The sequence below is a fragment of the Brachyhypopomus gauderio genome, chromosome 5 (genome assembly GCF_052324685.1).
Source record: "Brachyhypopomus gauderio isolate BG-103 chromosome 5, BGAUD_0.2, whole genome shotgun sequence".
In the NCBI taxonomy this organism is placed as follows: Eukaryota; Metazoa; Chordata; class Actinopteri; order Gymnotiformes; family Hypopomidae; genus Brachyhypopomus; species Brachyhypopomus gauderio.
In genome coordinates, this window is record NC_135215.1 from 22,849,292 (window position 1) to 22,862,940 (window position 13,649).

The 13,649-nt window shown below is 47.8% G+C and overlaps 1 long non-coding RNA gene across 1 annotated transcript; it reads left to right on the forward strand.

Moving 5' to 3' along the window:
• Positions 1 to 21: 21 nt before the first annotated feature.
• Positions 22 to 10,743, forward strand: LOC143514849 (uncharacterized). Its single transcript, XR_013130970.1, has 3 exons — positions 22 to 150; positions 1,673 to 1,781; positions 10,722 to 10,743. It is a non-coding gene; the product is annotated as an uncharacterized LOC143514849 (long non-coding RNA).
• Positions 10,744 to 13,649: the final 2,906 nt, after the last annotated feature.

Here is a 13,649-nt window from a genome sequence, read left to right on the forward strand (position 1 = left end):
GTCTCATCAAAGATAGTAACATTAGACCATGCTGTGTCTGAGAGAGATGGAGTGTGTGAGAGAAAGAGAGAGAGAAAAGCAGACAGAGAGAGAGAGAAAGGAACGGAGGGGGTGATCAGCTGTGTTGAAGATCCTAGTTGTTCAAATGCTGTGAGTGAATTGGATGGCTTATCTGCAGCTTTCTCTGTTCCCATCTTTGTCTCTCTTTGTCTCTCATTCTCTGTCTCTTCCTACGTCTCATACTCGTCATCAATCTCTTGCAATCTTTCTCTTCTGTGGCTCTCAGGGGACAGTAGTGGGTTGTTTCAGAAGTGTGCATCTGTGCCAAAGAGAGAGAGATACAGTGCATTTTTGCTTATGTGTGTATTTGTGTGTGTATGCGTGTGCACGCATGTGTGATCCAGGAGGGGTCTGTTTTAAAGTGAGAAAGAAAATCTGTTTCCTGGGTGAAATAAAGAACAAGTGTGTGTGTGTGTTTGAAGAGAACAGAAAAGAGAGAGGAGGCGAGTGTGTGTAGGTGGGAGAGGTCTGACTGAGATATATGTGTAGGGGTTTCATTACTGTATTTACTTACCCCTACCCTGCTAACTTATAACCAATCATGGTAGTAGGTGTGGGTGAAAGATTAATGCATGTAAAACTTAATACATATTTCTGACTTCAAATTATAATTGACAAATGTATAAAGTTATATATACATATGTATAGTTATAGTGACTGTCATGTGATGGCAAATCAGTGTTTTAGCAATGTCAATGACCTTGCATAATTATTTATAAGTCTCTATTAGAATACAACCAAAGTATACAGGAAATTACTATGCATTATTAAATCTAAGAAAAGAATCTAAGAAAGAACTCTGGGAAATGTTGAAAGATGCCTGGTATCACCAGATAAGCAGTGGGCAACTCATATGGGGGTTTTGGCCGATTCCAATATTTAGAGAGGAGGGTGACTGATGACTGATTTATAATGCAGATGTAAGTGTTTTTTTTTACAACTGATAAAATACAATGAAATCAGTAATAAGAAATAACAAAAATCCACGGTATATGTATTCCATATATTTTTCTTTTTTCCCCTCTTGTAGAATACTTAAGATAAACTTAGCTTACTTGTATTCTAAGCTGGTGTTCACATATGGGAGAGCAAAGCGTATGCATGCACACATGCACACACACACAAGGACACACACAACCCTAGCTAACGTTGGTTATCAAATAACTATCAAATCAATTGCTTATGGTTGGAGATTTTTGCATTAGGATAAGCTACCTACCTAGTTTAACTGGTTAAAGCTTGCTAACATTACATCTCCCAAACAATGTTATTGCATTTTCTCATTTTCTTTGGAATCAGTCTAATTATACAGGCAGTAAACATCTACCTGTATTATGAGTGGACAAATAAATATATGAGAATTCAAGTCTTATCATTTTGCTCATGTGTCGGCAAGTATTTCACAGACCCAGCTGACGTCTGGTTGTAGAATGACACAAGGGGGAGCTCTAATATCACTTCAGAGTAGCCACACTTTCAGCACTGTATGCATTGTTCCTGTATGCATTTTACGATTATAGGCCTCATGATTGCAGACAACTGTCAATGCTGATTATTTATACAAAATAATTTCTTATGTTAACAGTTCTTTTTTCTTTTCCTTTTTTTAAAGGTCTGATTAATCAGCCAATATATTAATCGCTAGCCTATTGGTGAGAACAAGATGTCATGGAGAGACTGACAGATTCACAGTACAGTACAATGTACAGTATCTGGAACAGGTATTGGCTATTTGCTGCGACATTCATTTTGTTGTGATTTACTGTTAGACTGCTGCTAGTGTTAGCTTTGCCACCCAGCCTTGCAAGTGTGGAGAGAGCCAGATGGCAATTCAATCACACACTCTGACACAGATGCACACATATGCATATATGTGTGTGTTTGCCTGCAGTGGATAATCAGTACATCTGCATGCACACACAGTCACACACATATACAATGATATAACACGTGATTATGTTGTGATAAACAAATATTGACTAAAGTGAATATTGAAATATTCAATCTTATATTTTGGATCCTTTGAAGTAACTATTCTACACTTTGAAGACTTCACTCTCAGCTTGAGGTTAAGCAGCTTCATGAGGCAGCCGCCTAAGGTGCATCTCCATCAGTCATGAAGATATTCTCACATATGCAGAGGAAAATATTTGCTGAGGGTGCATCAAAAATTGTGTTTTGAAAATGAATTTTGAAAATGAATTCATACATAAGCAAATACCTTTCCCAAAATATATTTGTCTTTTAAACAAACCTAAGCACAATTAAAGCACAAAACATTACTATTACAATCATACATTCAGTCAGGTGTTTCTAACGCTATAATTCAAGCTTGTTATTTCATGCTGCTTTTCCTTAGTGATGCGTTACTCTGATCCATTATTCCACATAGACTTTTCCAAGGTGGAGGGCTCTCTTTCTCTGTCTCTCTCTGTGTGTGGTGTGTGTATACTGTTCCAAATTCTTCAATTTACCTGCATCACATAGTATTCCTTCATGATGTGATGGTGCTGACAATATGCTGAAATAGATTAATAGATTCTCCTGTGGTGATGATGATTGTGACATTGCTGTGCGCTTAACAAGATGCCAAGACAAGAGCAGCTAGCAAAAGGCTGTTTATTAACATTTAGCAATAGTGCATTAGTGCTAGACAAAAAACACTAAACGCAATGCCATGCAATCTGCAACTGACAATGAACACAGACAATACGTGTAACGGGTCAGTGGTTAATTCCACTTGCAGGTCAGCAAACATAGGAACTATTAATGTAATTGGCTGCTGCATGCGTGCTCACCGACGTAGGGAGGTGTTTTCGTTAGAATTGTTATGAATGGATTTCGTTAACCATAGCTGTGTTCAAAATACCTACTACATACTACTGGCGTACTGCTTTGGCCCCAAATCAGTATGCAGTATGCGAATAAAAAAATGTTTTCCAGTACGAGAAACATCCTTGGAAGACTTCCTGGCACACAGTTTTTGTGTCAAAGATCACGGTGGAAGGCGAGAGCAATCTCTGACAGTCTCTGTGTGGGGGAAGGAGCAGGTAACCAAGACGATGACCTTCAGGGAGAATTTTGTTTGGGCGCCAATGCAGATAAGCAAGAATGAAGAATTTAGCAAGGAACGCGTCCTTGAGCACTTGAGCACATGGAACTCCTCTTGAGTCACGAGTCTCCCAACGGATCCAACTTCAATTTTCATAACTGACCCTACTCTTTTAATTTCCCGATACACCAGGGCAACGCTTAATCCAGGAGTGGCCAACCTGCAAAACACAAACTACGCCACGTCCCCTATGAGTCAAACACATATCCAGCTGAGAACGTTCCGTCCGGACATGTGGGTTCTCCTATACCATGACTCCTCGGGGAAAAAATTGTGTCAATTGCGTTGAGAGACCACCTAATCAAATCCATTTTCTTTATTTAAATTCGAAGAGCAGGGTCAGGGTACTAAGACGAGACAGAGAAGCTGAGCTGAGCAAAACCAGGGAAGGTAGTGCAGGAGCAAGAGATATGTGTGACTGCCGGAAGAGAATATATACTATATATATATATTAGTGGTGGGACTTTAACACGTTAAGTTCGATTAATTAATTACAGGAAAATTAATGAACTAAAAAAATTTACGCATTTTAACGCATTTAATGCACAAGACACTTTTGCACCATGGAATGTTTCTCAGTGCACGAGTTCCAGGCATACAGATTATATGGACGCACAATAAGATGAGCATGATGGAGATTACTGACGAGGCTACGCTGGTGTATGGGAAATTTAAATAAGAAACTTCCAGATGGAAGTACAAACAAAAATTGTCAGGGCAGGCCCCAGCGCTGCCCCGCCCATGACCACCAGAGGGCGCTCGCGGTCTTCGGTCAGGGCAGGTCCCTCCACTACTCACGCTATGACTACCAGAGGGCGTTCACATTCCACATCTCGCAATCAGCGAAGATGATCCGCAGCCGGATTTCATCCTTCTTAAGGAAGCCGACTGCGACTCATCTTTTCTTCCTATCCAGTGTTTTGATAGGTGTATATCCAGTGTATTCTTCCTATCCAGTGTTTGGTTTGATTTAGGAAGGGTTTTGTTTTTCGCCGCTTTTGGCTTGATTGTCAGTCATTCCCTGATGGTTTTCGTTTCCTTTCCTTCTTTCCCGTTTGTCGCGTTGACTTTGTTCCGCGTCTTTTGGTTGTCTCTTTATTTCAGTTACCTCATTCGCGTTGATCTCGTTCCGCATTCCTTAGTTGTGGGTTGTTTGTTTATTTTTTGTTTCTTGCTGCTATCCCCATCGCGTCGGCTCCATTCCGCGTTTTGTTTTTCTCTAGTGAATTATTTTTCTTATCTTATACTTACCGCGCGTCGAGTCCTCTCCGCGTCGTCCTCAGTTCTCCTCGGGTTTTTTCCCCTTTGAGTATTTTCATTCAGGGTGTTTTTCTTTTTCTCGCTTTTCCCGCATTCCTTGTGGCGGAGGTTTCAGTTCATTGTTTTTGTTGTTTGTGGTTTGACATTTGGGCTCCTATAACAAAACCCCAAGCGGTTTGTGCGTGTTCGCACACCCCGCATAACAGAACAACTCAGCCTGAACATGGACCTAGCTACACCACAGGCTGTAGCAGAGCTGAGGACTGCTGTAGCCCAACAAGGTCAGTTGCTGGGCAGTCATGAGCAGACACTGCAGCAGATATTGGGCCAGCTCCAGAACCTGACTGTAGCACTGCAGGCTGCTACTCAGGCTACACCACAGCCTTCCAGCACTAGTGTTCCCCATGCACCCGAGTCTCCCGCTGTCACGGCACGTATAGATCCCGCCCTACCCGCGCCTAGGCATTACTCAGGGGACCCGGAGGACTGCAGAGGATTTTTGCTCCAGTGCTCTTTGGTGTTTGAGCAGCAGCCGTCACGGTTCCCCACTGAGAAGGCCAAAGTAGCCTACGTGGTGACACTGCTCTCTGGCAAGGCGTTGGCATGGGCAACCCCGGTTTGGGAAAACCAGCCTGAGCTGTGTGCATCATACGACCGCTTTTCTGAGGCCATGCGGCAGGCGTTCCACCATCCCACTTCAGGTGGAATAGTGGGCAGTCGGTTGCTGCGTCTACGCAAGGGAAAGCGGTCCGTCTCTGAGTACTCCCTGGAATTTAGAACACTAGCGGCAGAGAGCAAGTGGGAGTCCACAGCCCTGCTGGCAGTTTTTCAGGAGGGGCTAAACGACTGCTTAAAAGACGAGTTGGTTGTCCGCGAGCCCCCCGACGATCTGGACGCCTACATAAACCTTGCGGTACGGTTGGAGAACAGGCTGCGGGAACGCATGCAGCGGCACCGGTCCCATAGCAACAGCACCACACGCTCCTAGGGTCAACCCACCAATCTCACGCGGTGAAGCTAGGGAGGATAACAGGGAACAGCCCATGCAGATAGGGCAGACCCGACTAACCCCACAGGAGAGGCAGACGCGTCTGTCGGAGGGTCGGTGTATTTACTGTGGTGACCTGGGTCACAAACTTTCCACATGTCCAGACCTGCAGGGAAAAGCAAAGGCCCGCCGATAGACGGGAGACCTCCGGCGGGCCTCTCGGGTTCTCCTCACTACACTGGTTTAACCCTTCACACAACCCTGTCATGGCAAGGCACTACCACACACAGACAGCTTGCCTTCATTGACTCAGGGGCAGTGGGAAACTTTATTGACGCCACATTAGTCAGGGACCTTGGGGTGCCTTTGATCTCACTACAAACGCCGCTTTCTGTTGCAGCTGTAGACGGCAGGTCGCTATCCTCAGGGGAGGTCGCCGACCAAACTATCCCTGTAGAGCTGTCCATAGGAGAACACGTCGAGCACCTCACCCTGTACGTCATCAGTGCCCCTAAGACTCCACTCATCCTTGGCCTTCCGTGGCTCCAGCGCCATAACCCCGAGATAGACTGGCTTCACCTGACAGTCAGCCGATGGGGGCCTATGTGTAAACAATCCTGCCTCCTTACTCATAAGGCCGGTGCTCCCGATGAGCCGTCTGAGCCCATTGACTTAAGTCGGGTTCCCTCTGAATACCACGACCTCAAACGGGTATTCAGCATAAAACAGGCTAGCATCCTTCCACCACACAGGTCCTATGATATAGCCATTGACCTGCTACCCGGTACCAGTCCTCCCCGGGGACGGCTGTTCTCTCTCACGATGCCTGAATGTAAAGCCATGGAACAGTACATCCGGGAGTCCTTGGCGGCCGGTCTCATTCGGCCATCTACGTCCCCGGCTGGGGCAGGGTTCTTCTTTGTTGGTAAAAAGGATGGGGGATTACGACCATGCATCGACTACCGGGGGCTCAATAAAATCACGGTAAAAGATCGTCACCCACTGCCTCTTATGGCCACCGCTTTCGAGTCCCTACAGCAGGCCATGGTCTTCACTAAACTCGACCTCCGAAGCGCGTACAATCTGGTTCGGGTGAGGTATTAGTGGAAGAGGGCTTTTATCACCCCGTCCGGTCACTATGAGTACCTAGTCATGCCGTTCGGGCTCATGAACGCCCCCGCAGTCTTCCAAAGGTTCATTAATGAAGTTCTGCGAGAAGCACCGGACCGTTATGTTTATGTCTACCTCAACGATATATTAATATATAGTCGCTCGCAGCAAGAACACTTCAAGCATGTCCGTCGGGTTCTCCAGTTGTTGCTGGAGAACCACCTCTATGTTAAATTAGAGAAGTCGGTTTTCCACGCCACTGAGGTGGCCTTTTTGGGATTTATCATTTCACAAAACAAGCTAGCTATGGACCCTGCTAAAACCAAGGCCGTAGCTCAGTGGCCTGTACCCACAACGCTTCGCCAGGTACAGCGGTTTCTAGGGTTTGCCAACTTCTACCGTCAGTTTGTCAAAGACTATAGCAAAGTAGCCGCTCCTCTCACCACCCTGACCAAAAAATCTACAGGGCCGTTTGCCTGGACCCCTGAGGCCCAGGTGGCCTTCGATTCACTCAAAGCGCGTTTCGTGGCTGCTCCGGTTCTCGCCACACCAGACCCTGAGCTCCCTTTCACTGTAGAGGTCGACGCCTCGGATAAAGGGGTCGGGGCGGTATTGTCTCAGAGGTCAGGGACGCCACCTAAGCTCCGTCCCTGTGCATTTTATTCTCACCGTCTGACACCCGCCGAGCGTAACTATAACGTTGGGGACAAGGAGTTGCTGGCAGTTAAAACCGCCCTGGAGGAATGGCGGCATTGGTTGGAGGGGGCCAAACATCCATTCCTGGTATGGACGGACCATAAAAACCTGGCCTACCTCCAACAGGCCAAACGTTTAAACCCCAGACAGGCTAGGTGGGCCCTGTTTTTTAGCAGGTTCGATTTCGTCCTGTCCTACCGCCCCGGGTCTAAGAACATCAAGCCTGATGCTCTGTCCCGCCAGTGGGAGCCACAGGCCGGTTCTGTTACCCCTGGTTCGGTATTGCCAGCCGCTAAGATCTTGGCTCCCATTCAGTGGGACATTGAGGCTGCCGTCAAGCGGGCCCTCGTGGCGGAGCCCGACCCCGGGGGTGGACCACCTGGGAGGCTGTACGTTCCCTCGGGCCAAAGGAAGGGGGCCATGCAATGGGGCCATGCCTCCTTGTTTGCCGCTCACCCTGGGTCTCGGCGGACCACCGAACTCATCCGGAGGAGGTTCTGGTGGCCTAGCATGGGCAAGGATATCGAGGGCTTTGTAGCCACATGCGCCGTGTGTACCAGTAGCAAGGCCTCCAGGTCCAAGCCTTTGGGTCTCTTGCACCCTCTTCCGGTTCCCTCGTGTCCTTGGTCTCATGTCTCCATGGACTTCGTAACCGGTCTACCGGCCTCACGAGGCAACACTGCTATCCTGGTTATGGTAGACCGGTTTTCCAAGGCGGTCAAGTTTGTAGCATTGCCCAAGCTCCCTTCCGCTCAAGAGACAGCACGCTTGTTCTTGGAGCACATAGTTCAGGCACATGGGTTCCCGGTCGACGTGGTCTTTGACCGAGGACCCCAATTTACCAGCCGTTTCTGGACAGCCTTTCTCGGACTGCTGGGAGCCAAGGCTAGCCTCTCCTCTGGGTTTCATCCCCAGTCCAACGGCCAGACTGAGAGGGTTAACCAAGACCTGGAGCAGACACTACGTTGTCTGGCTTCCGCCAACCCTTCAACCTGGGCCGACCGCCTCGTATGGGCGGAGTACGCCCACAACACGTCCCTGGGGATGTCCCCGTTCGAGTGTCTTAACGGTTTTTCTCCTCCTATGTTCACCGACCAGGAGGACGAGGTCGCGGTTCCTGGGGCTCGGGCCCTTGTTAGGCGGTGCCGGATGGCCTGGAAGGGTGCCCGTCGGGCTTTGTTGTCTGCTGCTGACACCCAACGTCGCCATGCCGACAAGCACAGGCTCCCTGCCCCCTCGTTCCGCCCTGGTCAGCGGGTCTGGTTGTCCGCCAAGGACCTGCCAGTTCGTGGGGGTACTCGGAAACTGGCCCCACGGTACTTGGGCCCGTTCAAGGTGGTTCGGCGGATCAACCCCATGGCTTATCGCCTGGCGCTTCCTCCTTCTCTCCGGGTCCATCCGGTCTTCCATGTGTCTAAGCTACGGCCAGTTCTGTGCGCTCTGCCTCAGGCTCCGGCGCCTCCGGCTCCGCGCATCGTCGGCGGCGGTCCGGTCTACACTGTCAGGCGTCTCCTTGATGTGCGTAGGGTTCGGGGTCGGGAGCAATTCTTGGTGGACTGGGAGGGCTACGGGCCGGAGGAACGCTGCTGGGTTCCGGCTTCGTGCGTCCTGTGCCCTGACTTGATCCGGGATTTCCGTCGCGACAGGGCCATCGCTCTTGGCCCGCGGGGTCGCGGGCCTAGGGGGGGGCCCTCTGTCAGGGCAGGCCCCAGCGCTGCCCCGCCCATGACCACCAGAGGGCGCTCGCGGTCTTCGGTCAGGGCAGGTCCCTCCACTACTCACGCTATGACTACCAGAGGGCGTTCACATTCCACATCTCGCAATCAGCGAAGATGATCCGCAGCCGGATTTCATCCTTCTTAAGGAAGCCGACTGCGACTCATCTTTGCTGAGTTGTTTGGTCTGTCAAGCGGTCAGCCGGTATCGTGATCTTCATTGTATTTCTCCCAGTGCTTTCGCTACTGTGTTTTCTCGTCACTATCCCCGTCTTTTCGAGTGTTCACTCCTGCTCACTCAGGCCATTCTCAAGTTTTCCTCCCGCTGTATTCTTCCTATCTAGTGTTTGGTTTGATTTAGGAAGGGTTTTGTTTTTCGCCGCTTTTGGCTTGATTGTCAGTCATTCCCTGATGGTTTTCGTTTCCTTTCCTTCTTTCCCGTTTGTCGCGTTGACTTCATTCCGCGTCTTTTGGTTGTCTTTTTATTTCAGTTACCTCATTCGCGTTGATCTCATTCCGCATTCCTTAGTTGTGGGTTGTTTGTTTATTTTTTGTTTCTTGCTGCTATCCCCATCGCGTCGGCTCCATTCCGCGTTTTGTTTTTCTCTAGTGAATTATTTTTCTTATCTTATACTTACCGCACGTCGAGTCCTCTCCGCGTCGTCCTCAGTTCTCCTCGGGTTTTTTGCCCTTTGAGTATTTTCATTCAGGGTGTTTTTCTTTTTCTCGCTTTTCCCGCATTCCTTGTGGCGGAGGTTTCAGTTCATTGTTTTTGTTGTTTGTGGTTTGGCATTTGGGCTCCTATAACAAAACCCCAAGCGGTTTGTGCGTGTTCGCACACCCCGCATAACAAAAATAGTGTTATTTACTTTATGTAGGAATGAGCTCGCTTATCACAGGAGCACTTCCACCCTTCGTTACCACCTCAACGCAAAACATGTTGCAGCTAACGCGCAGGTCAGTAATGATAACTTTGCTGCTAAATGTATTCCTAGTACGAGCAGTGTCGCCAGTCAACACTCAACCACATGTCGGGGTTTAAATTAAGAAACAAAATGTCAAAGTCCACGTCAGACAAATTGACCAATTCACTTGCGAGATGGATTGATGTGGACTGTAGACCGCTCTCTGTGGTCGAAGGCTTAAGTAAGATGCGGCAAGTTTAAACACGGAGGTTCGTGCAAGGTGGGCGAAGTCGCGCGCTACGGTCACTCACGAAAGTATAATCCAGGCTTTACAAGAAGTAAATGATGAATGGAAGATCCAATCATTTGCTTTGAGCATGCAGAAGACCACTTCTAGGCACTATGAAGATGCCTGTGGCAGAGGTCTGGGAAATTAAAGAAAGTCTACCATCTAAAATGGTATTAAAAACATCTTCTGATTTACTTCAGTTCTTCCTATTCTTCCAATATCCTGAGCAAAACTCATTTTTGGTCAGAACATCATGTAATTAATTCATTAATTACAAAGCTTCTAATTAATTCGATTAATTTTTTAAATCGCATTGTCATGGTGAGGCGGCCCCCTACCGGCCGCCTCCGTCCACAGCAGCTGTTGTTGCTGTTTTGTGATGTCGTGTGCGTCCCTCAGGTGGGCGGAGCCCGTGATCCGTCTCACCTGAGGGTCGTTTGTTTGCCTATATATGTCTTGTCTTTGTACCAGTTGACCGCTGGTCATTATATCCTTAATTTGGATCTATTGCACGGGTTTTGGTTTGCACACTTTCTATTAAACCATCCTTTTTCCCTGAGACTTGGCGTGATCGCTTCCTTTTTAGTTCGCACACCCGCCCGTCACAGAATGACCAGCCACCCTTCGGAAGCCGCCAGTGGGGAGCGACTGCGACTCTGAGCGGCGCGTCACTATGTGTTTGTATATGTAGAGCGCGCATGTGTAGGTCCCGTCTGTACAACGTTTTTGTTTGATTGTCTAGTATTGGCGTGTTCGTTTTGTCCTAGCGTGCTTGTGAAATGTCGTTGTTGTATGTAATCCCACGCTTGCTCCTCCCCTTAAATGTGTGTTTGGGCGGGGACAGGTTGTGGCCAGGGCTGTGGCACGGAGGGCGTCGCTCCCGGACGGAGGCCCTGAATAGGGTAGGGCAGTGGTTCCCAAACTTTTTCTGCCGTGCCCCCCTTTAGTAGATGAGAATATTTTTGCGCCCCCCCTACACCCCATATTGACTAGGGATGTGTTGAAAACTTACAAAAACAATAGGTTCACAACTTTGGTCAAACATGAAAAAAATTAACTGCAAGAAACATTTTAAATGGTTCAAGAATTCTAAATGTAATTTAAAATAAATAAGGAGATGAAATAAGAGAAACAGCAATACATATGCGGCTAGTTTGCAAGCGCAGACATCACGCAGAGCACAAAGCATGTAACGGCCAGAAATATGTGTACTGTCTCTTTAAGGGAGCGAGTTGAGCGTGCGTATGGAATATTGTTTTTTTAGCTTTCCGCCGTAGACCGAGTCAGACCACTGCTCTTTAATTTATTTCTGTAAGTAATGCATTAAATGAGCTTTGGACAACTCACCAGTTCATGTATGAACAGTGAAGTATTGCTGGAGCCCAGGTTTATTTTGGTCAACCAGCAAATAAACGGACTAAGTGGAATACCACCAGCGCGAGTATTAGGGTTGAACTAACTCCGAAAAGCAAGCAATACAAGCATATAATTAGAGTGAATAGATCTGTTTTTATGGATCGGTCACATTGTCCCCGATACCCGATCTAGAATTTTTTCAGATATTAATATCGGAATCGGTGCATCCCTAATATTGACACATGTGCACGTTTTACTTTCAAGCTCCGCGCCCCCCCTGCAATAGCTCCGCGCCCCACCTAGGGGGCGCGCCCCCCACTTTGGGAACCACTGGGGTAGGGCATGTTTGTGTTTTGTGTGTGTGTGTGTGTGTGTGTGTGTGTGTGTGTGTGTGTGTGTGCGTGTGTTTGTGTGCTGTTCTCTGTGCAGGTGCTTCTCCTTGGCGGTGTTCCTGGACCTTGTGGGGGTCTCCACCTGGCAGAAGCCCCCTTATGTTGTGGGGTGACCGGAGCCCGGTCATAAAGAGCCCCTCCCTAGAGGGCTGGGGCCCCCGGATGTTTGGGGACCATGGGGCTCCGCTCTGAGAAGCTCCTGCTGGAGATGGAGATCCTCCCTCCTGCCCAGGGTGACCAGGAGGCTCCTGGGGCTGCTCCCAAGCCCGCGTCGGGGGTGCTCTGGGCCTCGGTCTCTGGCGCTCCTGGGTTGGGTGGAGGAGTCCACCTTGCGATGAGGGGCCCCGGGAGGGGTTGGCTCCCCAGGAGGCTGGGGTGACCCCTAGCAGAAGGCAGGGGTCAGCTCTGGGAAGAGGTAGGTCCAGGAGGTGAAGTAGCCACGCCTTGGACAGGTAGCCTGCACCCACACACATACACAAGGGACGAGAAAGGAGCCGTAGCTCCTCGTCCTCACACCGGTGGTCCTGTCTGTAGACTATGTCTGTTTGGCCTGTGTAGGATCCGTGAGGGTATGCTTGGTAATGTAGTTCATGAAATAAAACCTACTGAGATTATACGCTCTTCTTCATGTGTGTGTCCGCCCCTTGATTGCGCAACACCCAAAGTGTTACACAGAGAGCCTGGACACCCTGCGCAGCCGCTTGTATTCACAAACTCATTCTTTCGGTCACTAACAAAAAGTAAACAATTTTTAATAAAAACATTCTGTACTGAGGCAGATGGTTTCTTAGAAATGTTTTCAGTCTAGGAATTATGATTCATGGTTTTATGTGAGTAAATGTCCTGGATTAGGCATGTGCTTTCAGCAATGGTGGTAATTAAACACAATCTTAAAAGTACACTTATTAAGATTGTCTCATTATTCTTGGTATTTTGAACATTTCAAGAGCATATGTCTGTGCTTTCACCTTTACCTTCTTTTCAGTTCACACATCAGTAATAGTTTTAAGGAGCACATTCATACGATTTCACAACTTTTACAAGTGACTGTAATGTGGATTACTTTTTTTTACACAAATAACAGCAAGAGCAACTGTGGAATTATTGGTCGAAAATCTGCTTACAGGAGATTTATGATGATGATTAAACCAAATTTCAGTGTAAAAAAGTGTAAAATCTTTTTTGCTTACTATGCATGTGTTTTTGTATATGTGGGTTTTGTGTGCGTATCTAATGCGCAGTGGCAGTCAATGAAAAGAGCATCATGTTTATACTGGCATGTCTCCAAGGTGTCACCAGGGGTTGCAGTGACATCACGTTACCTAAGCAACAGGGTGAGAGACAGAGGTGTCAATTCCAGGTTCAGAAAGTAAAAGTCCGCACCAGGATTTTGCTCAAGCTTACTAGATTTTCTAATTAGTGCAATCCAAGTAAAAATTGTGGAATCAACACAATCCAGGAAGCCTGAGCAAAATCCTGGTGAGGACTTTTACTTTCTGAACCTGGAATTGACACCTCTGGTGAGAGAGAGAGTATGAGATGAGAACAAGGTGAGATTGGCTCATTGATTTTTCTGACTCAGTGCTAGCATTTGGATGCTGTATCATGGGTAGAATACAGGGAAATCTGGTGGTTCAATTGTCATGTACATAAAAGCACATTGTTCTCATCTCATAGCAAATCTACATTCCACATACCCCAGTGTGGAAATTAGCAGCATTTGGAAAGGGAAGTGGTTTGTATCCAGTGGAGACACTCTGTGTGCT